Source organism: Protopterus annectens, chromosome 13.part0 (assembly GCF_019279795.1).
Source record: "Protopterus annectens isolate FY-2018-M chromosome 13.part0, PAN1.0, whole genome shotgun sequence".
Lineage (NCBI taxonomy): Eukaryota > Metazoa > Chordata > Ceratodontiformes > Protopteridae > Protopterus > Protopterus annectens.
Window position 1 is genome coordinate 264,275,914 of NC_056747.1, and position 26,707 is coordinate 264,302,620.

Sequence of the window (26,707 nt, forward strand, 5' to 3'; positions counted from 1 at the left end):
CTGACATCATAGAAGGGACCGCAACTGATGCAGGACCCAAGACTTTGTTAATCAGGCCGACTGAGGGCAACCTGCCAGCAGATTACCCAAATGTAATGACTGCAACAGTGAAACACGATGATCATGCTAGAGGGACAGGCTCCTCAACCAGAGACTGCCCATGCTCTGGAATAGCCTTTTCATACATGTCAAACAGAGCACCTCACTGTCCCTCGAAGAGAAATCTTGACAAGTGGATAGGTAAAGTTCACCCCAGGGATCACTTCAGTGGCTCTACTTGACAGAGGCACTGGGAACCAACGTTGGATGGCACAATCCCAGGGCACTTCCATGGGCTAGGCTTGTAAAGACTCTAGGGCCATTAGCCTAGTACACACCTATAAAGTCCAGTAGTTGAGGATACAAAGAGCAGCTTCTTGTCTGAACAGGCATGAAATGGCTATACTTGGACATCCTCTGGCAGCAGCCGAAACCTCAGCCAGACTTGTTTCCTAATCTGTGGATGCTGCTCTGGATTCTACAAGCATTAACATGCCATACCTGATAAGAGTGTTCTGCCACTTGACCAAATGTCTGTGTAAGCTAGCAACGTTTTGTCCTCGAGACAGAATCACACGCCTCCCAAATTTTAGATTTTACATAGTCTAGGAGGGGCATCTGAATCTTCTACAAAGGCCAGTGTTATAGCCATACAAAATTTCTTCCTAACTCCATCTTTCACTCAGGTGTGTGTTGGGGCAGTAGCCATTTTAGACTTTCTGGATAAATGATCACTGCAGGATCCACCACGAGATTCTTGTAGAAATATTTGTGGAAAGTGTGCACATGGGAAAACCTGTCAGGTTCTCAAGAAGCTACCAAAATTAAACCTTAAGGGCCCCCATAGCAGCAGGAATGGCCACATGTTAAGGAACCTGCAGGCCGAACACTGATCAAAGCATCTTTTGAGTATATGATGCTTTGCCTCCTTTCCCATCTGAAGAAATCCATCTCAAAAAAATGTTTCCTCAAAAGAGACCACCTCTCTGGGGTACTCAAAGGAAAAGGTGTCCTCAGTGCCGACAGCAAGGAGGAAAGAAAACTGAGGATTAATCTACTTTACTTCCCATTTTCCGGGGAGTCCCTTCCTCATCAGAACAGTTCCCCTGTTCTCTTATCAAAAAGGGCTAGACACCAAAGTGTTCAGCACAATCTTGCAGGCTCTGAAGAGCTTTCAGTAGACCCTGGGACAGGCTAAACCACTGTTCTGAGAAAGCCTGAGGAGTAAGAGGAATAGAAGAGGAAAACCACCTGTCTGACATACAGATGCCAAACAGGAGGTGGAAGTCGGTGAAATGTACTCCATCTTTTTGTGAGGATGTCTGCTTTAAGAAATTTTAAGTCTGTGAATGAGACAATTAGACTTGCATATTACAAGCAACATTTTCCAAATAAACCTACTGCATTCAGTTCTCTTATCAATAGAGCAGAATTCAAGCACAGGCAGCTGTGCCTAGATGTCTGAAGCCACCACCTCTGTAACTTCTGTCCAAGCAGACCTACCTCTGCCTGTAGGCATGGTGGCTTCCAAACAGACAATATCAGAGGCTTGTGGACAAGTAGTTTGGTCTGGGGGCTATGAAAGTGCAACAGAATCAGCATCTTTTGATCCGGCAGGAAAATCAGATACTTTGTTTGCATCTCCCTCATTACCTGCTGTATCAATTTTTTTTTCTCATAAATGGTGTAGGAGGGAAGACAATCCAGAAGACACCTCAGCAGATAGGGCAAAGTTAGTAAGTTCCTTCCAATCAACGGAGTGCTGCAGAAAACATTTTCAACTTCTGATCATTTTAGGCATAAAATCACTGAAAGACAGAACTCTTGGATGCGGTGAAACTAGACAAAAGATGTTGCAGCTACTGTAATCCTTAAGGGGAATCTGCTGACCACAGATGTGTGTCCTTTGTGCTCCAGATAAAAGGCTGACATTCCAAAAAATTAACAATATAACAATAGTCGAGATTAAGCTCAGAAGAAAAAAATGGTTCCCCCAGTGGACACTTATCTAGCTCCAGAAACAGGCTGAAAATTAGGAATATCACCACCTTTCTTAATGCTACAAAAACTATGCACCAAATCGTGGCAAAAAGTTTCTAAAATGGCATAGGCAGGCATCAACTTTTATACTGGGCACATCCTGACGTTTCTGGGGGAAGGGTTCTGAGCACTGCAGTTTGAAGCAAGATGGAGGACACCTGTGGCTTACTCCCAGTAGTTTTGACTAATGGGACAGTGTGATATAGTGAAAAACATCTTGCATTTCTTTCTACATTTGCAACTAGTAATACGGTCACATTTCAGTGTTCTGTACTTAATCATAGATTTAATTCCTGGAATTTTAGCTCATAAGAAAAACACTATTTTCTTTTAAGAAATGTGAATCACTGTTCCTGTCTACCTTCTTTGTAGTCACAAGGTCCACATTTTAACAAGCTGGACTTTCTATTCAGTAATGGTACCAAGTCTCTAATCTGACAATTTGTCTTTATGACTACCCACCTAGCTAGCCAAAGTGTTTACTTTTACTTTGCAAACATGACTGTTGCATTTTTTGGCCCTAAAAGACAAATGACTAGTCACACCATGTATTCATGTTATCTAACCTTTTTATCAAGTCCAACAATTACAGAAGATATTATCAAATTTGCACCATCCACATATTTAATTTAACTTTCTTTGCCTACCTCGAGTTAATGAAAATAATAAAAGAACCACCAAACACAGCCCCCGTGTGACATCACCGGATATTCTCACAGTGTCTGACAAAAGGCCATCCAGATGGATCTGGCTTCCATTCTCTTTCTCTGACAGACTTCAGATGTATGGGATAGCATTTTACTATTCATTTCTAGAAAACTGTATGCGCTGTAACTTACTCCTGCCTTGCCTTAATGTAGTTTGCAACAAAATTAGATTTACACACCATCTACCCAACATAGCAGAAAATCTCCAAGCAATGCATTCATTACTTAAACCACATCTGTTGGCCTCCTGTATGGCCTTTAAACATCTAAAACGTACAGCTGGTTGCTCAAACTCAACTACAGCACAGGGGAGTAAATTCAAAAGCCAATGTCTTAAAAGTAGTTTTGATTTGGTCTGTCATATATATTGCTGCTTGGTTAATAGGATGATACTCTGATATTAATCAATGTGCATGAAACATGTAAGTCTGGAAAACTGCGAAAAGTTAGTGTAGTGCATACAACTAAATCATTTGTTTTCATAGCAGCAACCTTAAATATAACCTCTAAATTCTTAAACGTGCTTTCAAAGCATCTGCTCTGATAATTACCCACATGCAACTCAAGTGTTTAACAAAAATATGGGTTATTTCACATTAATTTACCCTGCTACCAGCACGTCTATTTGAGAGGTTAAAAACTGGAATGAAAATGTATTCCAAAATTGTTTTTAAATTTTCGTTTCCCCACCCCCACAATGACCAGTAAGCCAGATCTCTGGCTAGGTCAACTGCCACTGTGTAATCCCCCACATGGTGAGCCACTCAACAAACTTGAGACTGCAGATGCCAGTACTCTGCCCAGTCAAAGCACTCACACAGTTGGCTTGAAGGATCCAATCGGCACACTCCTCTATAGTGCCAATCATGTACCTTTACAGCTTGAACAATGATCAAGCTGCATCTTTCTTACCACCCTAACTACAGGTCTGCTTCAAGCTTCCTCCTTACCTGCCCTACTGACTCACTTACTCGCCCAGAAACAAGAGCTCACCAGCTCATTCTTTCCTGCAGACAGGTTAAGTTAACACCCAAGAGTGATAATGCTATGCAATGGGAAATGGATTTTTTTTTATATATATATAATTTATGCTAACTCATTTTAACGTGTGAATGCAACTTCTACAAAAGCTTGTTCCAAGGCAATACATGCACTTCCACACACTGGTGTGTTTTTGTTTTGGTATGTGCTGCACTTACTTCAAGTAAGGTCATCCAGTCCTGCACAAGGAATCAGATCAGACTCCAAGGAGGATGCAGGCTCACATTTCCCTCCATGTGGACTCCTCCATGACCACTAGTTGAAGCAGAGTAGTATGGTGCAAAAGGTATGACTTTACCCCTCTCTACAAAAACAGCTGGCCTTAGAATTTTTGTTGAAGCTAAATTACCTGCCTGAAATTCTACTATCTGCCAAGTACTGCCTGTTGCTTTTATTGACTGATGTACTTGTTATCCTCTCTGCAACAGGCTATTATCCATTATTTATAACCACTCCTAGTTACTTCAGTCTTCTTGATGTATACCACCCTAATACTTCATTCTCAGAGGCAATCAAACAGGCCAAATACTGACAGAGAACCACTGTTTTTGGTGATATCCAACCTAGTGGACCAAAACAAATGAAATTGCTTCTCTACATGTAAAACTGCAGCTTCAGAATACTCAGTCACCAAACATGGTACGTGTTTATAGCTAGTGTGATGGTGTTAACACTAGTCACCTCATCTTCACTCCCTCATCCAGTAATCCAGCTCCCATGCTGCCAGCTTATCTTAGAATACGAGCAGCAGAGAGTTACTTGCCTTGTCGCAACATATTCTTACCACATTGTTGGATCAAAATGGAGGATCCTTCACAGATTCTATGACTAGGTTCATCCTGGTTCATCCTAAACACTAATTCATGCTCTGCAACTATTTTATAAGATGACAAACACTAGCCTTCTAGACCCTTAGCAAACACTATAAACAAACTTTGAATCTAGTAACATGGGATACTTGAAAACACACAAATGGTGAGATTGAAGTCATGCTGCCAAGTCTATCAGCTTTATCTTAAAATTGTACAACAGAAGAAACTACTGCCATAAAGGAAAATAAAGCAAAAAGAGCCAATTAATTTAAACACACATGCAAGTACTGTACACCCATGTTAGGAACTTACCACAAATGAAGATGCTTCAGTATATTCACAGTTACAGTCTTGATATTTGAGATATCCTGCCACAGGCAGTCAGTCTTGACAGCCAAATATCTAGTGTTCTAATTTCCCCCGGGACTTGGTTGACTCCTTCCCATAATTATAAAAGGAAGTTTCTGGTATAATAGGGGCATCTGCTGATGCCATCTTCAGATCTTTCTTGCCATGGTTAAAGTAAGGCTAGAAGACCCCAGGATCAAAGCACTAGCTGACCAGACAATCTCCTTGTAACCCAAGTCCATCCTAAAGGTCACTAACCTCAATCTTAGGGAAGTAAGGTGAAGTAAAAGAAGAGTGGGCTGGTAGAAAGAGAATGGAAAAGTAGTAGACAGCCAACAAAGCCCATGACACACACAAAAAAGAAGGACCCTGCATTGAAACAATGAATACACTCAGGAACTGACCTTACAAGTAAATGATTAAAGCACAGGGAGCATAAGACAAGAAACATCACCAGGGGCCTTTAGTGTATTAGAGATATTTTAGAAATTAAATGAGCATTTTTATAATTGACAGGAATAAGGAAAACAGTATGAGGCACAAATAAAAATATTTATGGAAGACTTAACTCTGCCACAGTTACAGGAAGAAGAGGCTCAACTATTAATAAATAAAATAAGAAATGGAGATAAAAATGGTGATGTATAATCAAACAAGAGATGAGTCTCCAAATGGAGACTTTATTCTTATGGATGTTACGGGGAAGGGATAAAAATCTAGAAGGTTTTGTAACAATAACAATACAATAAACCAATATTAATTAATAATAATGATGATAATAATGATAATGAAATAGGGGGTGTACCATCACCTTGGAAGAAAGAACTGGTGACTATTACTCCAAAGAGGCAAAGACCCTTCAGACCAGGCTTCATATACACCCATTTAAATTCTAAGCCATGATTATTAAAATGCAGTGTCTACACCAGCTAACAAAATATCAAAGATGTCGCCAGCACTGATAAGATATGGATTAATGTAGTATTGTGGAGGAGAGGCAAAGATCTAACATTAGTAGAACAATGATCCAGAAGGAAACTTGGTGGGTCTTGGTACTGAGAAAAATCAACTGGGATTTTATGAGTAGGGTAATGCAACATTTGTGCATCCTATTGGAAATAATTGAGTTAGTAAGGAGGATATCTGAAGGGCTGGAGGAATGAATTAAGGTGGAAGAGTTTCTGACAAGTTGTGATGAGGAACCAGGCAGGGACATTCTCTTTACCCAGGACAATTTGTTTTATAGTCTAGAGCTGTCGGCAAGAAAAATAAGATTCACAAATGCAAGAACATAACTGGCACGGTATTAAAGGAAAGTTACTCATTTGCAGATGACAACCTTGTCTATGGTAAGTCCAAAAAAAGATATTTTGGTGCTGTGAAACTTTCACAGTTTCAAGTATCTGAGAGAAAAGAAAGGCTAAAGTAATAAACTACATATACAGAGGTGCAGAAGATTATATCAAAAATGTGTTTGATAGACATCTGTTTTGTCCACTTTTAGTTGATTTAACAGATGCTCGACAGGTAAGAGACTGCAAAATTCTCAGGGTTTGGGAATATTCCCTTTCTTCAGTTTTGTGCAACTCTGGAGTTACTATATATAAAGTAGGGGGTGTAAGGGGTGTGGCTTCACACATGCAAGGGGAATTGACCCCATGCAAAAAAAAAAAAAAAAAAAAAACAACTTAGTTTTAGCATATACCAAAGCTGTTTCTTGGCACATGCATAGTGTTTCATTGACATTCATATTTTAAACACATTCTGGATGCTGTTTTACATGTTGCCAAACACTAGATAATCGTTCCCACACCTGTACTTATTAAGCAGAACCAATACTTAATAGGGACATGATGCATGTCTTCCCTGAGTTCATGCGGGTTTCCTCCCACCTTCCAAAGACATACAGTAGGTGAACTGGACACACTAAATTGACCAGAAGTGTGAGTGCGCGCACGTGAGTTTGGTTTGGAAGAACTGCCAAGGCAGGGCTAGCCAACTGGCAGTGTAAACCTTGACTTCAGATGATTGTCCCTGCTGAAGTGACAACCCGACCCCATGTACAAAAATGGGAAAAAGAGCTTGTGGATGGATGGATATAATGAATCATACAAGTGTAGAGATTAAAAAGGATCATCTTAATGCTATTAAAGATGGTTCCCTGTCATATATTCAAACTCTCATATGAGCATAATGCATAATATCAAGCCGAAAAGCTTGAAAAACGTTGGATCAAACAGAAAGGAGTAATATCAAAACAAAAACAAATGTTTTTTGTGGAGGGCAAGCCTCCTTCACTACATGCCAGCTGCTAATTATACATTCCAACTCAGACTGCACTTCAGTCGGGTGGGATTTAGGCCAGGTTGAAAGCAACCTGACTTTTGACCACCATGTTGCTTCCATTGCAAGGAAAGCTTTATACATGGCCAACCTCATAACTAAGGGTATCTCATCTAGGGACAAGAAGATCATAACATCCCTGTACTCTTCCCTTATAAGGCCTATTATTGAGTAAAACTCCCCGTTTGGCATGTAACTGGAGAGGCCACAGTGGGTCCTCACCGGGAGGATCCGGGACCTCAAAAATCTACCTTACACAGGCTAAAAGCCCCATTCCTCTACTCAGTTTCATACAGTCTCCTCAGAGGTGACCTCTGGCATACAAGGCAATCTCAGACCCTGCTTGATGGGACTACTGCATATCCGCAAGTCAAGCTCCACTCGAGTAACCTGCATACGTGGCCTCAACCTGGTCTGTGACATCAATAGGACTTGCTGGTGGGACAATTGTATCCCAGAGACTCCCCTCCATCTGTGGAATAGACTCCCTCGCCATGTCAAGCAGAGTACCTCTTTACCCCTTTTTAAGAGCAACCTGGATAAATGGATGGGAAATAGAAAAGTACAGTTTTGTACCTACCATAAATGTAGACGTCCGATAGGTATGCATCTGCAGTCCATACATATGAGTTGTCCTGCCTCAGGCAGCCCTTCGGTCGGCCGGATTCCAAAGTCTGGGTCCGGCGTCGGCCGATGTTGCCCTTTTTCCCCGTCATAGCACCTGGGGTATAAAAGCGTCAGCCAACGCCATGTTCCTCAGTTTTTCTTGCCGCAGATGCCAGGTGCCCTCTAAAGAAGGCTAAATTTTGGAGGAATGAATAAATTCCAATTATGCAAACCAATAAATAACAAATACACCATAAAAGATAACCCCAGCTAGCTAAAAAGAGGGATAGGTACTCAAAGAATACCACAGAGGGGTAGGAGGGAGGGAAAACCTGACTGCAGATGCATACCTATTGGACATCTACTTTATGGTAGGTACAAAACTGTACTATGTCCTTCAAGGATGCATCTGCAGTCCTTACATATGGGTAGAATACCATAGCCAAGCTGGGGGTGGTAGGACCTAAGAAAAGGATGGTGTTGCTAACATGCCCTGCAGGAATGCCGTAGCAAAGCCTGCTCTGGATCTGGAATATAAAGGCAGGTTGTAATGCTTGGAAAATGTATGCACAGAGCTCCATGTAGCAGCTTCTAAAATGTCCTTTGTAGCCACCCCTCTTAAGAAGGCTGTGGAGGTGGCTGTTGCTCTGGTGGAATGAGGTCTGATGGTAGCTGGCACAGCTTTTCCATGAAAAGAGCAACAGAATCGAATGCAATTTCCTACCCATTTTGAAACTGTTTGTCTGGAAATTGCTCTTCCTTGTACACCAGCAGCGTATGCTACAAACACAGTTGGACAGTTTTTCTGTAAGTCTTAGTTCTGTCCAAGTAGTAACGCAACTGTCTGTGAATGTCGAGGGTATGCAGAAGTTTCTCTCCTTTATTTTGTGGATTTGGAAAGAAAGTAGGCAGGTGGATAGCTTGGTTCAGTGAGACCCTGGATACCACCTTTGGCATGAATGAAGGACTGGTTCTCAAAGAGACTCTGTCCTTATGGAAAATGAGAAATGGTTGTACTGCCATGAGGGCCTGTAACTCATACTCTTCTTGCTGAGGTTATGGCCAGAAGGAAGGCAGTCTTCCAAAACAGGAATTGTAGTTCTGAAGATGCTGCTGGTTCAAATGGGGGTAGCGTTAATTTTTCCAACATGAAGTTAAGTTCCCATGTAGGCACTGGTGGTGTCCTTGGAGGGTTGATGTTTTTTATCCCTCTTAGAAACTGCTTTAGCAGAGGATGAGAAAATACAGGTGGATCAGTGTTGTACTCTGCTGAAATAGCTGAAGCATGAATTTTTATGGATGAGTAAGAAAGGCCATTATGGAGCATTTCAGCCAAGTATTCAAGGATATGTGGGATGCTCATCATGGTCGGATCCTGACCCTGTGCGGTGCTCCAGGTTCGAAATCTTTTCCATTTTGCTGAATATGCCTTTCTTGTGGAAGGCCGCCGAGCTTCCATGATGATATCCTTTACCCTCTTGGATAGTTTATCCTGGTGAGGAGTCAAGGTATTTTCCAGGCTGTCAGTTGCAAGGTTTTCAGGCTGGAGTGCAGAGTTTTGTAGTTGTGCTGTGTCAGAAGAAGTGGCCATTGAGGTAGGGGCCACGGGTTCGTGTGTGTCACGCTCTTTAACAGTGGGTACCAGTGTTGTCTTGGCCAGTCCGGAGCTATCAGAATCACTTCATTAACAGAAGAGGTGGGAATGCATAAACTGTTAGAGCATTCCAGCTGAAGGATAGGGCGTCCACCTTCCATGCTTGAGGATGGTATGTCCTTGTGCAGAATTTCTTCAGGTGATGGTTGTGGGGGGAGGCAAAAAGATCTATGTCCGGCCTTCCCCAAGATTGTGTTATCTGAAGAAAAATGTCTGGATGCAACATCCATTCGTGTGGATCCATGGTGTTTCTGCTTAGGCTGTCCGCCAGTACATTTTCTTTTCCTGGTACGAACTGGGAATGCAGTTGTATACTGAGTTTTAGGGAAAGTTCCCAAAGATTCATTGCCAGCCTGCAAATAGGGTAGGAATGGGTACCTCCTTGCTTGTTTATGTACCACATAACTGTGGCATTGTCTGTCTTTATTAGCAGGTGACCTTGATGCAGGAAATGTTTGAAGGCCTCGATTGAATGCATCACTGCCAGCATTTCCTTTTGGTTGATGTGCAGGCACAATTCCTTTTGAGTCCACTGCCCCTGAATACATCTGTCCTTCATGTGCGCTCTCCATCCATGGTCTGAGGCATCCGTTGTAATGGTTTGGCTGATATGAGGCTTGCTGAAAGGTAGGCCCATGTTTGACTGACTTGCTTGTGCCCACCACAGAAATTCCTTTTGAAGGCATGGAATGAGGGGGGATCATGGCTTCTAGGCTGTAACTGTGCTGAGACCATAGACTCCTTAGGTACCATTGCAGTTTCCTCATATGCAGCCTTGCTTGTGGGATCAGCAGAATGCAAGATGCCATGAAACCCACGGCCTGCAGGATTTTCCTTGCAGTCAGCTGGGGTTGTGTTGTCAGATTTTTGAAATAATCCGGTAATTGTTCTTGTTTTTCTTCTGTGAGAAAAGCCATTTGGGTGTTTGTATCCAGCTTTGCACCCAGAAAAATTATTCTTTGGGATGGAACAAGTCTTGATTTCTGAAAGTTGACTGTGTATCCCAAGGCCTGTAGTAGGCGGATGGCATAGCTCAAGTGTTTTAACAATGTTTGTTGGCTGTCCGCTTGTATAAGGCAGTCGTCCAGGTATGGGTATATTTGAATCCCCTGAAGTCTGCAATGTGCAATTACTGATGCCAGGCATTTCGTGAATACTCTGGGTGCAGTAGATAAGCCAAAGGGCAATGCTGAGAATTGATAATGCTCTGAACCTGCAAGAAATCTGAGGTGTCTTCTGCAACTTTGTCTGATAGGGACATGCAGGTATGCCTCCTTGAGGTCTAGAGTTACCAGCCAGGACCCCTTGCCCAGCATGGGAAGGAGCTGCTGTAAGGTCAGCATTTTAAATTTTGGCACGATGAGATAAGTATTCAGTGCGGACAAGTCTAGAATAGGCCTCCATTGCTTTTCTTTTCTTGGAACAAGGAATAGTCTGGAATAAAATCCTTGGCCTTGTTCTGTGAAAGGGACCTTTTCTATTGCCTTCATTTGTAGCAGTTTGGAAATCTGCTTGAAAGCCTCTGCCCTTTGATTTGGTGGCAGGTTTGGCATGCCTTGTCTTTTTGGTAATGTATGAAAATGGAATCTGTATCCTTTGTCTATTATTTGCAGCATCCATTTGTCCTTTGTAATACTGTGCCAATTTTCTGAGAATAAAGATAGCTTTCCGCCCAAAGGTGCTTCCAATTGAGCCATGGCTGGCAGAGTCAAAGTCAAGTCATTGAGTTTGTCCTTGTGCAGCAGATGCAGGTCCTGCACTACCTCTCTGGGTAGGAGGCTGCCACTGACGTCCTCTGTAGGAGCCTCGAGCTTGCCCTATACCACGCCTGTTTTTCCCTCTTTGAAATCTGTCTGTGTCCGGAAAGGACCAATTCTTAGAAGGCCAATTTCTGCTGAATCTTGGTGGTTGGACCTGGAGAAAATCTTTGACGGTTTGAACTGATTTAGCCTTTTCTTCAAATTTCTTTTAAGACCTCTTGAGCCGTGGAACCAAATAACTTTTGTTTTTCCAGTGGCGCATCCAGAAGCTTTGCTTTAACATGATCTGGCAGTGTTTGTTCCTTCAGCCAAGCATGTCTACGTATGACTGCACCGGTCATTGCTGACCTACATGAAGCTTCCAATGCATCATAACCACACTGTAAGAAATGGTTGCTAACCTGTTGAGAGTTATGCACCAGATCCTGAAGGGCCTTGCGGTCTAGGGGTTCAGGTGAGGATAGTTTTTTATGCAATTATCTAACAGATACTCTTGATACTGTATCATATGGAATTGACAATTTAATGCTCTCATAGAAAGAGTGGAAGTAGTATACACTTTTTTACCCCATCTCTCTAAAGCCCTGGATTCCCTTTCAGAAGGAAGTGGATTCTTGGCAGTGGTAGTTGTAACCCCTTTAGGGCCCTGGGAAATAGTTTCTGGGTCAGCAGAGTGGCCCTTGTAAAGGTATAGATGTGAGTCCGGGACCCTGTAGTACCTGTCAGGTTTGACAGGAGCCAGAGGAAGGGAGTCAGGGGAAATAATAGACTCAGAGTACACATCTTCTATAACATTCAAAACAGGAGGGATAGCCAAAGGTCTATGCTGAGGTAAATGTAAAAAAGTCCTTAACCTCTTTCTGGAATCAGAGAATTCCTGGCCCTGCCATTTGAAATGCTCTCTCATGGAGTGAAGGGTCTCCCCAAAGGAAAACTCTTCGGGTGGGGAGGCCGAGGGAAAAGACTCCGCTGCATCAGAATCCTTGTAGGCCGGAAGGGCCTCCTCCTGGTACTCCGAAAGGACAGAGTCATCTGAGGCCTCATCAGAAGACTGGGGATCTGTCTGCTCAACCCTGGGCCTTTTGCCTGGAGGAGGTTGAGAGCCCCTGATTAAGGAAATAAGGTCCTCAGCCAAGGTTAAGATTTGTGAACTGGTAGTGGATCCCTGAGGGAGAGATTTTGGCTGTTTAGCAGCTTTAGCCAGTGTAAAGGCCTTAATGGACATGGATACAGGAGGCCTGGCTGCCCCACGTGCTGAGGTAGATTTATCAACAGAAATGGTGTCGGATATTTCCTGAGCACCGGTTTCAGACGGAAATTCTATGACCGACTCAGGAATGGCCTCCGGTACCGAAGTTACCGGTTGTGCGGTGTCGTCAGTCTGAAGAGGTAGAGATTCGGCTTCAGAAGAGACCGAGACACTCGCGGTAGGCCTAGGCGTGGAGTAGGCCGAAACCGCGGACCCCATGTGTCGGTCTAAATGTGCGGTCGGAAGCTCCGACGGCATGATATAACAAAAAGTGTCCCCAAAAAATTCCTCTGCAAACTCTGCCCGACGCCTAAGAGTGCGTTTATTGAAGGAAGCACAGGCTGAACAGGCCGAGACGTCGTGGTCTGGGCCTAGGCAGGGTAAGCAGTAAGAGTGGAAATCCTTATGAGGTATTTGTTTCCCACAAGATAAACAATTATTAACTTTAACCGTTTGATCTGACATCGGCTGAGGCAAGAAAGAGTCCCCAACGGGGTACTTAGCTTTTTTGAAGTCTTCGGTAGCTGAAATCACAGGAGCTGGCCGACCGGCACTTGCGAACTGCTTCTGCTTCGGGCACCTCACGGCAAGAAAGACTGAGGAACATGGCGTCGGCTGACGCTTTTATACCCCAGGTGCTATGACGTCGGGAAAAAGGGCAACATCGGCCGACGCCGGACCCAGACTTTGGAATCCGGCCGACCGAAGGGCTGCCTGAGGCAGGACAACCCATATGTAAGGACTGCAGATGCATCCTTGAAGGACATCTCCACTAATGTCCCTGCTGGACAGAGGCGTCGGGTGATGACTTGTCTAAACATGGGCTAAACTCTTGGCTAGGCCTCAGGGCCAATAGCCTAGTAAAGTACAGTTGTGTACACTTACCATAAATGTAGATGTTAGAGTGTATTCACTGTTGCAGTCATTACAGTTGGGTTATCTGCCTGCAGGTAGCCCTCAGCCGGCCAGAATACCAGAGTCCTGGATTCCTGTGTCGGATGCTGTCCATTCTTCCATGACGTCAGGGCTATAAAACATGCAGCCGACGCCATTACATCAGTTTTTCTTGCCCCAGATGTCAGGTGCCCCCATAATGGGAACAATTATATGTTAAGTTACACCTACAACAAAAAGCAAATACACCAGAAAGCTCAAATAAGTAGGAAAGGCAGAGCCAAGAGAAGTCAGTAGGCTGGAGGGAGGGTAACCAGGACTGCAACAGTGAATACACTCGAACATCTACATTTACGGTAAGGGTACACAACTGTACTATGTTCTTCGTGTTTCACTGTTGCAATCATTACATTTGGGTAGATTCCCAAAGCTAAGGAAGGGAGGAGGAAGTTAGAGAGCATTAGGACCAGCTATTAGGCCCTGCAAAACTGTAGTGGCAAAACCAGCTCTGGATTTAGAAAAAGTAGGCATGTGGTATTTTGCTGAGAATTTGTAGTTTTATTTTGATACTTTACTTATTACCAATTATGTTCAGCACACTTGATGTGCTTCAACATACACAGTTTAGTGCACTAACATAGGTATTTGTATTAACTCAGTTTTACAAACACCAGCGGAGTTTTTATGCACTTGTAATTATTTCTTTGCCTCACTAGCTTAGTAGTAGGCTAGATTTACACATTTTTTATAGACAACGCTAGTTGTACTTTTAGTCTGACTATTTGGATTTTTAGCTTTTACTTTAAAAGCAGTTTTTAGTCTAGTTGTGTTTGCAAATAGGGCATGTCTTGTAAGTCAGCTTTCACTTTAAGTAGTTAATTGACTTTGTAAGTATTAGCCCAGAGAGTATTTAAGCTGTGACTTTTTGTTTTTCTTGATCTGAAGAAGTTTGTTTATTGGAATAAACGAAAAGCGCTTTATCATTTTGTTCTGTGCTACTGTGTGGTTTCTTCTCTATTTTGTTTTTCAGGCATGTGGTAATGCTTGGTGAAGGTATGAGCAGAGCTCCAGGTAGCAGTTTCTAGGATGTCCCTGGTAGGGACCCCTCTGAGAAAGGCTGTAGAGGTAGATGCAGACCTGGTGGAATGTGATCTTATCCCCTGTGGGGTAGGTTTTCCATGGTGCTTACAAAAGAAATGAATGCAATGGGCTATCTATTTAGAAATGCTTTGGTTTGAAATGGCCTTCCCCTCTACCCCTGCAGCAAAGCCAACTAACAGCTGTTAAGATTTTCTGAGAGGCTTCTTCCTGTCCAAATAAAATCTAAACTGTCTGTGCACGTTCAAAGAGTGCAGAATTCGTTCTTTGTTTTGTGGATTAGGAAAAAAACGGAGGCAAATGAAGGGACTGATTTAAAGCCACTCTAAACATCACCTTGGGCAAAAAGGAAGGATTGGTCCTGAGGGAAACCCTGTATGCATGGAAGATGATGAAGGGCTCCACTGCCATGAGGGCCTGTAATTCAGACACTCTTCTTGCTGAAGTGATGGCTAGAAGGAAGGCGGTTTTCCAAGAAAGGAATTTCAACTCTGCAGTTGCAGCTGGTTCAAATGGGAGGGAGAGTGAGCTTTTCCAATACAAAGTTAAGGTCCCAGGCTGGAGAAGGGGCTCGCCTGGGGGGGGCGGGTGTCTTAAATTTTTAGCACCTCTGAGGAATTGCTTTAACAGGGAGTGAGAGAAGAGGGGTGGTTCAGTATTATAATGTGCTGAAATTGCAGAGACATGAATTTTGATTGACGAGAAGGATAGGCCCTTGTGGAGCATTTCTGTTAAATACTGAAGAATATGAGGTAAACTGGGCACTGCAGTGCCCATTCTTTGGATCTGGCTCCAGGAACAGTATATTTTCCACTTTTCAGCGTAGAATTTTCTAGTACTAGGTCTCCTTGCTTCCAGAATGACCTCTAGCACCTGCTTACTGAGAGAAGCTATTGGAAAGCTCAAGGAATTAGCCAGGCTGCAAAGTTCAGGGTTTGAAGCTGAGGGTGCAGAATCTGGCCCGCCTGCAGGGATAGCAGGGAAGGTGTCAGAAGTAGGTACCATGGATCCAGCAGTATCATGCTGTGCAAGAGGAGGTACCAGTGCTGGCAAGGCCAGTCTGGTGCAATAAGAATTGTCCTTGGTTTGTCCCGTTTGATCTTTAGCAGAACCTTCAAGAGGAGAAGCAGAGGGGGGAAGGCATAAACTGAGAGACTTTCCCAGGTGAAGGACAAGGCATCCACTTTCCAAGCTTGACTGCAGGGAGTCCTTGAGCAGAACTTGTCCAATTAGTAATTCTGGGGGGAGGCAAAAAGGTCTATCTCTGGAGTACCCCATTTGTTCCTTAAGAGGTTGAATATTTTTGGTTCCAGTTTCCATTCGTGTGGGTCCATGAGATTTCTGCTTAGGTCATCTGCCAGTGAATTCAGCTTGCCTGGCAGGAATTGAGCTTGTAGGTGCACTTGGTAGCTCATGGCTGTGTTCCACAAAGCCATGGCTAGTCTGCAGAGAGGGTACGAGTGGGTTCCCCCCTGCTTATGTACCACATAACTGTGGTGTTGTCTGTCTTTACCAATAATTGTACTGAAAGAATGTGGTCCTTGAAGGCTGTCAGGGAATTCTGTACAGCTAACATCTCTTTGTTTGACATGCAAGTGCATCTGACTTGGGTTGCATTTGCCCTAAATGCACTGCCCTGCCAAGTGAGCCCCCCATGCATATTCTGATGAGTCTGTAGTCAGGGTTTGGGTGAGCAGGGGGTAGACTGAAAGGGAGCCCCTTGTTATGGTGGCAGGCCTCTGCCCACCAAAGGAACTCTGTCTTTATATGAAGAATGACAGGAATCATTGATTCCAGGTCCTGAGAATGTTGACACCATAGGTTTTTTAGATACCATTGTAGTTTCCTCATATGCAGTCTTGCATATGGAATTAGAAGAATGCAAGAGGCCAGGAACCCTAGGGCTTGCAAAACTTTCCTTGCAGATAGCTGGGTCTTTGTGGTCAGTAGTTTGAAGTAGGCTGTCAAACTTGTTTCTCTGGCGTGAGGTAAGCCATCTGGGAAGTTGTGTTCAAGCTTGCTCCCAAGAATATAATCTGTTGGCAGGGTACCAGATGAGACTTCTTTTTGTTTATGGTGTACCCCCCAGTGAGGTCAGAAGTTTCTTTGCAAATGGCAGATGTTTTAATAGCAGGTCCTGGCTTTCTGCCTGAATTAGACAATCGTCCAGGTATGGGTATATCTGAACATTTCTCTGCCTGCAAAATGCAATGGCTGGAGCTAGACACTTTGTGAATACCCTGGGTGCAGTAGATAAGCCAAAGGGAAGTGCAGAGAACTGATAGTGCATGGAGCCTACTCTGAAGCGTAGGTATTTCCTGCAAGATTCCCTTATTGGAATGTGCAGGTAAGCTTCCTTTAAGTCTAAGGTTGCCAAACAGGCATCTTTGCCTAGCATAGGAAGCAGCTGTTGAAGTGTTAACATTTTAAATTTTGGGATTACCAAAAAAGTGTTTAGAATACAGAGGTCCAGGATAGGATGCCAGGAGCTGTCTTTTCTGAGTATCAGGAAAAGTCTTGAGTAAAAACCTTGTCCCCTTTCTTCTGCTGGGACGGGTTGAATAGACCCGATAATTAGAAGAGAGAGAACCTGCTGTTGAGCCTCTGCCCATTGATTTGGGGGAAGGTCTGGCCAACCGTTTGGGGTTGGTAAAGTATGGGAGTGGAATCTGTATCCTTGGAAAACTATATTTAAAACCCATTTGTCCTGGGTAATGAGTTCCTAGTTTTTTGCATGCACGGCGAGCTTTCCTCCTAAAGGAGCAGGCAGTTGAGCAGGACTTGCAAGGGTTAAGGTTAAGCCACTGACATTTTTCCATAGGGGGTGTCATACTACTTTCATCTTTGGAAGTGGGAGCCCCCCACTGCTTAGGCCTGTGTGTAGCCTGAGACTGTAACCCAGGTGGTCTGCTGTTCCTAGGTTTGGACTGAGAAGGCCTAGAAGAGACTGGGAAGGACCAATTCTTAGAAGGCCAATGCCTACTAAATCTGGGAGGCTGTACTTGCAGGAAATCTTTAACAGTTTGCATAGATTTAGCTTTTTCCTCTATCTTAAGGACCTCTTCTGCCTTGTTGCCAAACGGGCGGTCTTGGCTTAAGGGAACATCCAGTAATTTAACTTTAACATGATCTGGCAAGTTTTGCTCCTTAAGCCAAGCATGCCTTCTAAGTCCAGACCCAGTGACAGCAGCCCTGCAAGATGCGTCTAGAGAGTCAAAACCACAACGCAAAGTATGTTTACCAACTTGTTCAGCAGAATGCATTAAATCCTGTAATTCTTTATGTTCAGCAGTCAGAAATCAACATAATTTTCTGTTTCAGTAGTCCCATAATATGCTGATGATACTTTAACACATGAAACTGGCAATTTAAGGCCCCAATGGCCGAAGTAGCAGAAGTGTATACCGTCTTACCCCCATCTGTCCATGGTCCTGGAATCTCTATCAGAGGGGGTATGGTTTTTGGCAGCAGTAGCCTTAATGCCCTTTGATCCTTGAGAAATGGTCTCTGGATCCGCAGTAGGATTCTTAAAGAGGAACTTGAGAGTCAGGTACTCGGTAATACCAGTCAGGTTTTCCTGGAGATGGAGGTAAAGTGTCTGGGGCTAGGCTAGATTCCACGAAGGCATCATCTACAATGTCCAGAACAGGACAGACAGCTAAAGGCCTGTGTTGAGGGAGGAGTAAGAATTCCCTAAGCCTCTTTTCGGAGTCAGAGTAATCCTGACTTTCCCAGTGGAAATGCTCCATAAGAGTGTGCAAGGTTTCACCAAAAGAAAAATCTTCTGGAGGGGAAGCAGACGGAATGGAATCCTCTGCATCAGAATCCTCATAGGTAGGCAAGGGCAAATCCCGGTAATCAGAAGAAACAGATTTCAGAGTCCTGATCAGAAGAATCAGAAGGGAAATCAGTTCTAGGTCTTAGAGGGAGAAGGCTGGCTTCCCCTAATTAAAGTAATAAAGTATTCAGCCATTCTAAGCATTTGTTTTTTAGGCATATGGGCATGACTATGCGGTTTGGACGTCAGTTTTCTAGGCGTGCGTCGAGTTTTAGGCTTTGATGAAGAAGATGGTGTCGGTTTAAAATGCAAATCTGTAGGCCTGAATACACCCTCAGAAGCCGGTGCCTGCACAGCGGCTCCGGATCCATCCAAGGTAGAGACATCCGCAGGTTCCACAGTCTAAGAAGCATCTCGCGGCATACAGGACTCCGAATGGGTCTCAGTAGAGGCCTGCGAATCTGAAGTAGCGGGTATCAGAGGCTGCGAAAGCGCCTAAGTACCGGCGAACTGGCGACTAGCTTAACGGAAGCATCGTCGGCAGTTTTGGACCTATGCAGTCTGTCTCTGCCTTTATCCTTTCGTTTTTTCGGAATATCAGTAGTTGGATGGCTTACTGAAGCCATTTCTGGATAGTTAAACAGAGTACCAAAATAATTTTCTGCAAAAATACACAGACGATGAATAGTTCGGGGGTTAAATAAGGCACAAAACCGACAGCAAGGGATGTCGTGGTCTGGGCCTAAGCAAGGAATGCAGTACGAATGAAAATCTTTATGAGGTATTCGCTTTCCACAGTTAAGACAATTAACTTTTACTGGCATCGGTTAAGAGCAAGAAAAAGGAAGCCCCAACAGGCTACTTACCTTTTTTGAAGACTTCATTTCTGAAAGTCGAAAACGAAAATTTCAGGAGTCTGCCGACCAGCACTTGCTAACTGCTTTTGCTTCGGGCACCGCCCTGCAAGAAAAATTGATGTAAAGGCATTGACTGCATATTTTATACACCTGACGTCATGAAAGAAGGGACAGCATCCGATGCAGGAATCCAAAACTCTGGTATTCAGGCCAGCTGAGGGCTACCTGCAGGCAGATAACCCACATGTAATGACTGCAACAGTGAAACATAAACATCTTCCTATGATCCCTACAATCCTATACAGTGGGGAAAGGAGAAATACCCTGGAACCCTCAATGCCATAATCCCAGTCCTGTTCAAGTTTTTCTTCAATAATATGACTTATGTTCATGTCAGCATTCGAGTATATGGCAGGGAACTGTTAAGGATATGTGGAGAAACTAAAGATAATTTAGTAAAGCTGTTTTAAAAAAGTTTGAATTATTATTTAAGACATAAATATCTACAGCACAGAGATGGTGGTTTACATGACCCAATGTTAAAAATGCCAAGCATTCTACATTGGCAAAACCATCAATAAACTAAAGACATGTATTTCCACACATTACATGAATATAAGACAGGATGCACCCAACAGTGTACTAGCAAAGCACGAGAAAGAAAAGCCAGACTACAAGAAGTTTTCCTTCAACATCACTGAGCAACTGACCAGAGACCCTTATGAAGGCAAACCCAATGACAGACTAGAGAAAAAGAAACTAGAGTGGCAAATCAGACTCCCCCAACCAACAAATACCCAGGTCTTAACGCACTGAATTTCCATCAGTTGTGCAATGAACTTAAGAAAGCTGGACCACCACTTATACTTTTAACCATCACCTACATCTGGAGATATCAATTATAAAAACTTTTAATTATTCAAAAGACTCCAGGACACCACGACTCGCAAGGTAAATACACAATTCAGAAATCTTAGCGTTGTGATGTACGGTTCAACTTTTTGTTTTTATTGGTAATAAATATTTTTAACACTATTATTTCTAATACTGTAGCTGGCAGATCTTACTAAGCTCATTAAAGTGAAAACTGGCATTTGTTCCCACATTATAGGATATAATATATACAAAATACTCCGAATATGTGATTGTTGACACCAAGTTCAACTTTAAGGTTTACTTAATGATTTTATTAGCTACTTGAATAACCAGCACAAGCTTTCATTACAAATAAAAGAAAAAAGGTAAGAAAATGAAGCAAGAAAAGGTTCCAGTATACTGACTGCTTAAATATGCTTTTCAGTTTTGTATGTTATCTTTTACAATTTAATTGCTGTGACACATATTTGTTACGTACTATGTTGAATATATGCTCCTTAAATATGGGATCCATGTACACACATATGAAAAGTTCTGAAGAAAAGCAATACGTTTGACTTTTACATACTGTAACAAAAAGAATTCTCAAGATTAGGTCCTTTCTATGTACTATTTTAAGAACAAGGGCATATTTGTTAGTACTTGGCCCCTTACATTATTCACTAATTAACCATTTGTGTGTTGAAATTCTTATGGGCATATCTCCACACCCAAAGCCACCCCCTCGGTTCTTACCATATCTAAGGCATGCCAAGGGGGTTGAGCCAATTCAAATGTCCACCCATTAGGATTCATTATAAATGAATACTCATTGTGACAGTCTCAGAGAGTTCATCTGCCTAACGGATTCCAGTGAAAGGACTGAACTACACTGAACAGTCTCCAGACTCCTCCTCAATGAAGTTTAACCCACTGGTAGATATTCTGGCCAGGATATTTGTTTCCTTTTAGCTGACTGGGAAGTTAAATTAATTTACCAACAACGTGAACCTTGCATCAGGAACCAGAACAGCCCAAGAAAGGTACTAGAGAAACTCCTATCACAGACGAAACCAAGACACGATTGGCTCCCACTGCACCAGAAGGCAACTGTAGAAGTTCCCTTTACACACGTCAGAAAGGCGAAATGACAACCAGCTGGTTATCAATCTCCAGCTAAGGACATTTACTACTGAATGGAGCTTTATAATTATAGCCGAACTCCTTCACTCCCTACTTAATGGGAGTCTGTGAATCAGAGGCAATGGAAAGAATGCATAAGCAAAGGTCCCCAAACTACACTGACATAACATTTATGACCCGTTTCATTAATATTGGGAGTGGAATATTACTGAGAGACAGACACATGCAAAGCAAATGAGTGCTACTATAATACTTTCTGCCATCAACTGCAGATCTAGGACCGTTCCACTCTGAATGCTTACACATGTCCATTACTACCATTCCTGCAGTCAATTTTTTCAATGCACTAAAAGCCAAAGTAACATCTCAGATTTCACACGTAACTTTTATATTTGGACTACATTTCCTGAGCTTAACACAAACATGTGCATGCCCTCTGGTCCAGATCGGAAGATGAGAACTTTTCCCAGACAAGGAAGAACTGAAACAAATGACCCTCAAGTTTGACTGGGCTGCAGTACTTTTCAATTTATGCTTCTGACCAGGAAAAGAATCAGTAGCATCTAACTGCCAAAGTGGTCCACTAAATGATGTTGCAAACTCCTCAATGCTACATTTTCCAATATGGAAAGTAACATTCAGTATAAAACTGCAGGCCAACACATCATTTGAAATACTGAGAAAATCTCGTTGATGACAGAGTCAGAAATCAAACTATACCTTTCCTCCTCTCTACACATGGGAAGGTTCATCTTCAAAGTTATCTATTTGCAGCACAGAAACCAACCTGATAGCCTGAAACACTGTTTTGCTGAGAGGGAAATGAAGCATTTTTTTTTTTTTTTTTTTGCAAGACTCAAGGTATCTGGAAACAGAATCACCACTCAAATGCTGCAACTGGCAAACCAACTGCATTTGGCTTACACAGTTGTCCAGGGAAAGGATACATGTGAATGCATTCTCAAATACAGACCACAAATGGTGGTAGAAAACTGTGTGAAGGACTCCCTTGAGGCAGGCTTCAACCCAGAAGAGTGGCCTGCAAACAATGCTGATTATAACATTTAAACTGGAAAAATATTTATGAAGGGTCTGAATAATTATGTGTTAACAGACAATGCATGCACAACTCACTTGCCCAACTGTCTTACTAGACAATATCACCTTGATAAGTTAGATTGGAATCATTATTTATGCTAAGTTAACTAGAAGCACTCTTCTTACATCTGCAAATCATGACGTTTATAATTTCATGAATTTTCACTTGCATTGAATTTAAAACCAAACAAGTTTTAAGCATCATCCCAAACAAATATAAACTGAAGAAAATGGCGTCGGCTGGTTCTTTTATACCCCTGTCGCACTGACGTCAGGGAAGAAGCGACGACAACCGACGCCGGACCTAGACTTTGGAATTCGGCCGACCGAGGACTCGCCTGACGGCAGGAGAACACATCTGTTATGACTGCAGCTGTAAGCACGATGAACATCTATCATACACCTTCAATGACCCTGGCAAGCTATGAGGCATATCTAAAAAAAATATCCCTTGCTAAAGAACCCAATACTATCCTCTTGGGTGACTTCAACTTCCCCTCCATTAACTGGGGGAAAAAAATCCCAGATTTCAGTAATGCCAATTTCTCCTTAGACCAGTTACTCCACACCGCAATAAGGGGTTAAAAATATTGGAACTGGCTTTCACCAACCTAGTTCCCCTATGCTCAGCCCCTATAGTTAGCAAATCACTAGTCAAATCTGACCAAAATACAGTAAACACTTACCTCAAGTTTAACAGCTAAGTTACACTCCTGTGTGTCTAGACACTACTCCCAGGCAAACCTACTCCAGCTGATGACCTGATGAATTCCCATCACCGTCCTCAACCCTATGATCCCACATCACAAATGGCATATACCCAGATAACTTCTATGCCTACCTCCAGGCTTGTACTGAGACCTCAATCCATATGAGGCATAAATATAGTGCCAAGCATAAACAGATGTGGTGCAACTTTAGTATTAAAATATACAATAGGAAAAAACTCATAGCCCATAAAAGTAAAATGAAACATCCCCATCAACTACCGTTGAAAAAAATCAAATCCTGCAAAAGTAAAAAACTGAAAATTGCCACCTGTGCAAAGTATAACCACAAAACCCTTTTCAGCTGTGTAACAAATCTCTGAAGTAATACCAAACAGTGGTCTGAGTAATACAAAAATAACACTCACCCCCCCCCCCCCCCCCGAAGACAAAGTCAACATACTAGTGGACAAATTCCGCTAAAATTTTATCATCGCTCTATCAGATAATCCACAGCACATCAATATTCATATGCCCCCACTCCCACCCCGATCACCTCTGAGCAAGTCCCAACTCCCCTCTCTCCAAGGCTGAAAACACTAGCTCCATGTTCCTGGATAATGTGGCAGACCGTCTTCTTGTCAGCAAACACTGTCTGGCAAATCAATTAAGTCAATTCAGTCACAGCTTCTCCAATGAATTCTTGCCAGAGGCAAGGATATCTGCTGTAGTCATCCCACATCATAAAGGGGCACCAACTACTGATAGAGGAAACTACAGACACAAAAGGCGCACCAGCCTTAACTGTTTGACAATGGAACATCACCATGGAGCTCATTAAAAAAGACGGTCTTCAAACCATGGACCAAAATTAGTTTGGGTTTGTTAAAGGTAAATCGGTTCACAGGATGTTACTAGGCTACTGACCAGAGTCTTTACAAGCCTAGCCATTAAATCACAATATAATAGAGAGATACAGTCTATGCCCAAAATTTTTCTAGCAAGGACTACCCATGTCCAGGAGAGATGGGGCAATCCCCATCAGAAATTTACAATTTCCCATCCAGTTGTCCAGGTTGCGCTTAAACAGGGTCATGGAGGTGTTCTGCTTGATATGGATTGGAAGCCTATTCCAAAAGAGTGGCAACCTCAGATGTCTCTCTCTCTCTCTCTCTCTACAGCCGGTCCTGTTTATGTCGCAGGCTAGACTGAGGTCCCTGGAATGGGAGATTCTAGTCCCATCTGACTTATGAATGTGCAGCATTTCCATTAGATATGGGTCAGAAATAGCCCAGTAAACCAGAAGTTGCCTCTAAGTAGTCTATATGCTACTGAGTACAATGACAGCGACTTTAGTCTGTCTGTATAAGACGTGCTGGAGATCCTGAATTTTCTTAGAAATCTGAGGTCTCTCAAGTTGCCACAGGTATCTGTAAGGTACATACCAAAGGGAGCATTACATTCAATAATAGGCCTTATGAGGGATGAGTACAGGGGAATTATAACCTCTTTGCTCGAGGAGATGCCTTTGCTAATCAGGTGAGCAATACAGAATGCCTTCCTCAACTATACTACACATGGTGGTCAAAGTTGAGGTCACAGTCAACTTGTGTTCCCAGGTGTCTCACTACTGAATTGGTAATTTAGGGTATTTTTATAATCAGCAGGGACATGTTTTTTACTAAAGGGAATGATGACATTTTTTAGCATTTACTTTAAGACCATGGCTTTGGCACCATTCACTGGTCTGTGTTAAGCCCCTTTTGAAGTACACTGACATTGCTAGGGAATTCAATGATGGCACCTAATTTGCAGTCATTCACAAACTTGGTTAGCTAGAGCCCCTCAGTTTTGGCCTGGACGTCTGAGAAGTATATGCCAAACAAGAGGGGGCCCAGTACTGCTCCTTGTGGGACTTCACTGATGACAGGTCTGCTGGTAGAAGTAAAGTCTCCCACTGAGTGTTGTTAATCTGTGAGCCAGTTTGCAACCCACCTGACAACATAGGGGTTGACATTCAACTGGGTGAGTTTGTTCACGATGCCCGAATGTGGGATAATGTCGAAAGCCTTGGCCAAGACGAGATAGGCTGTGTCCACCAGCTTTGCTTTCATCTATGGTTCTGGTCACGTTCTCGAAGTCCACCAGGTTTAAGAAGGTTTGACCTGTCCTTGACAAAACTAAACTGGTACAGATCCATGGTTTTGAAGTCACCTACATCCTTACTTACGAGGGACATGAAGATTCGTTCCACTGCCTTACAGATGAGGCTGGTTAAATTTATGGGTCTATAGTTACCCAGGTTTATTGCCAAGGTGCCCTTGTGAAGGGGGATAAGTCACAGTTTTCCATTCAGTGGGGACAAAGTCAGTACTCAGGCTGTGGTTGAATAGAGTGCCTAACGGAGTAGCTAGCTCTTGTTTTAGAGCATTAGGAACACAGCCCAGAATTCCATCTGGTCTTATTTAAGGCTGTATTCTTAGCCCTGGAGACAGCATTGATGACTTGCTTTTGGAGATGCAGGGAGGAGGAGGAGCAGATGAAGAAGACATGGTTTGTGGTATTTTTGGGGGGAATGGAGTGTGTGAAATTTTCGCCAAACCTGCTGCTAGCAGATTTGCAATTTCCACATGGTCAGTGTGTGTGATGCCATCCATCATTTGTTCATCATATGAGTCCTACCTTTTAGGTTGTGGACGTAGCTGAAGAAAGCCTTATGGTTATATCCTTGGCTATGGCTTCTAAATTTTTCTCATAGTTGCACTTCGAAGATTTTATGAGTTGCCTTACTTGCTTGTTTAGGCTGAGGAGGGTGCTCTTCCAGTTTCGAGATCTCACTTTTCTATTTTTAGACAGCAGCTTCTTTTTCTTATTATATAATTTATTAATGCTAGAAGTCCACCAGGATGGTCTTTTTTTTCATTAAGATATTGCTTTAATCCTGCCTGGTACTGCTGTCTCTATTTGTGTAATGTTTATACAGGGCATCAGTGCATACTTTGGTATAGCCATCAATGCCATCTGTGGAAACTGGAGCTTGGAAGTCAATTATACCGTCCCTTAGGAGGGTCTAGTTACATTTTTAGCCTGTCTCCTCCTTTGGGGAGTTCTGGTATTATTGCTACTTCAAAAATGACTGATTGACGGTTGGATTTAACCAGTGTGAGCCCTACACTTGAGGCGCTGCATTGGTCACTCACATTGGTGAGGACCAGGTCTAGAATACTGGAGCCCCTTGTGGGGTGGTGCACTATTTGCTCCAGGCCATTTGAGTTAAAGTCCACGAACTTTTGTGTGAGCGAGTTTGGGCTTGTACAAGTTTCCCAATCAATGAAAGGATGGTTGAAGTCACCCATGACTAGTGTGCTCGGTTGAAACTTAATTGTCCCAAGTAGGTCTAAAGAAGCCGTGTGGGCATCTTGGTTCATGGAAGGGGTCTGTAACTAATGACGCGCAGTAATTTGGACTTGGAGAAACTCCACAGAGCCTTCTTGTCTAACCAGTCTAGAGGTGTAATTATCTTTAAGACAGATACTCCACCTCCTTTTGTTCTCAAACCTTCAATTTGTAGTTTAAGTGTGGAAGCCATTGTAGCCTTGCAAGGCCAAGTACTTTCTGCGGCCTTGAGCCAGGTTTCTGTGACTGCACAATCAACAACATCTTCCATGGAGAGAAAGG

The 26,707-nt window shown here is 42.9% G+C and overlaps 1 protein-coding gene across 1 annotated transcript in view; it reads right to left on the bottom strand.

Annotated features, from left to right (window-relative positions):
* The window catches only part of RANBP3 (RAN binding protein 3), a 2,163,070-nt gene that overhangs the window by 1,054,142 nt on the left and 1,082,221 nt on the right, over nt 1–26,707 (bottom strand). The gene's annotated exons all lie outside the window — the stretch shown is intronic.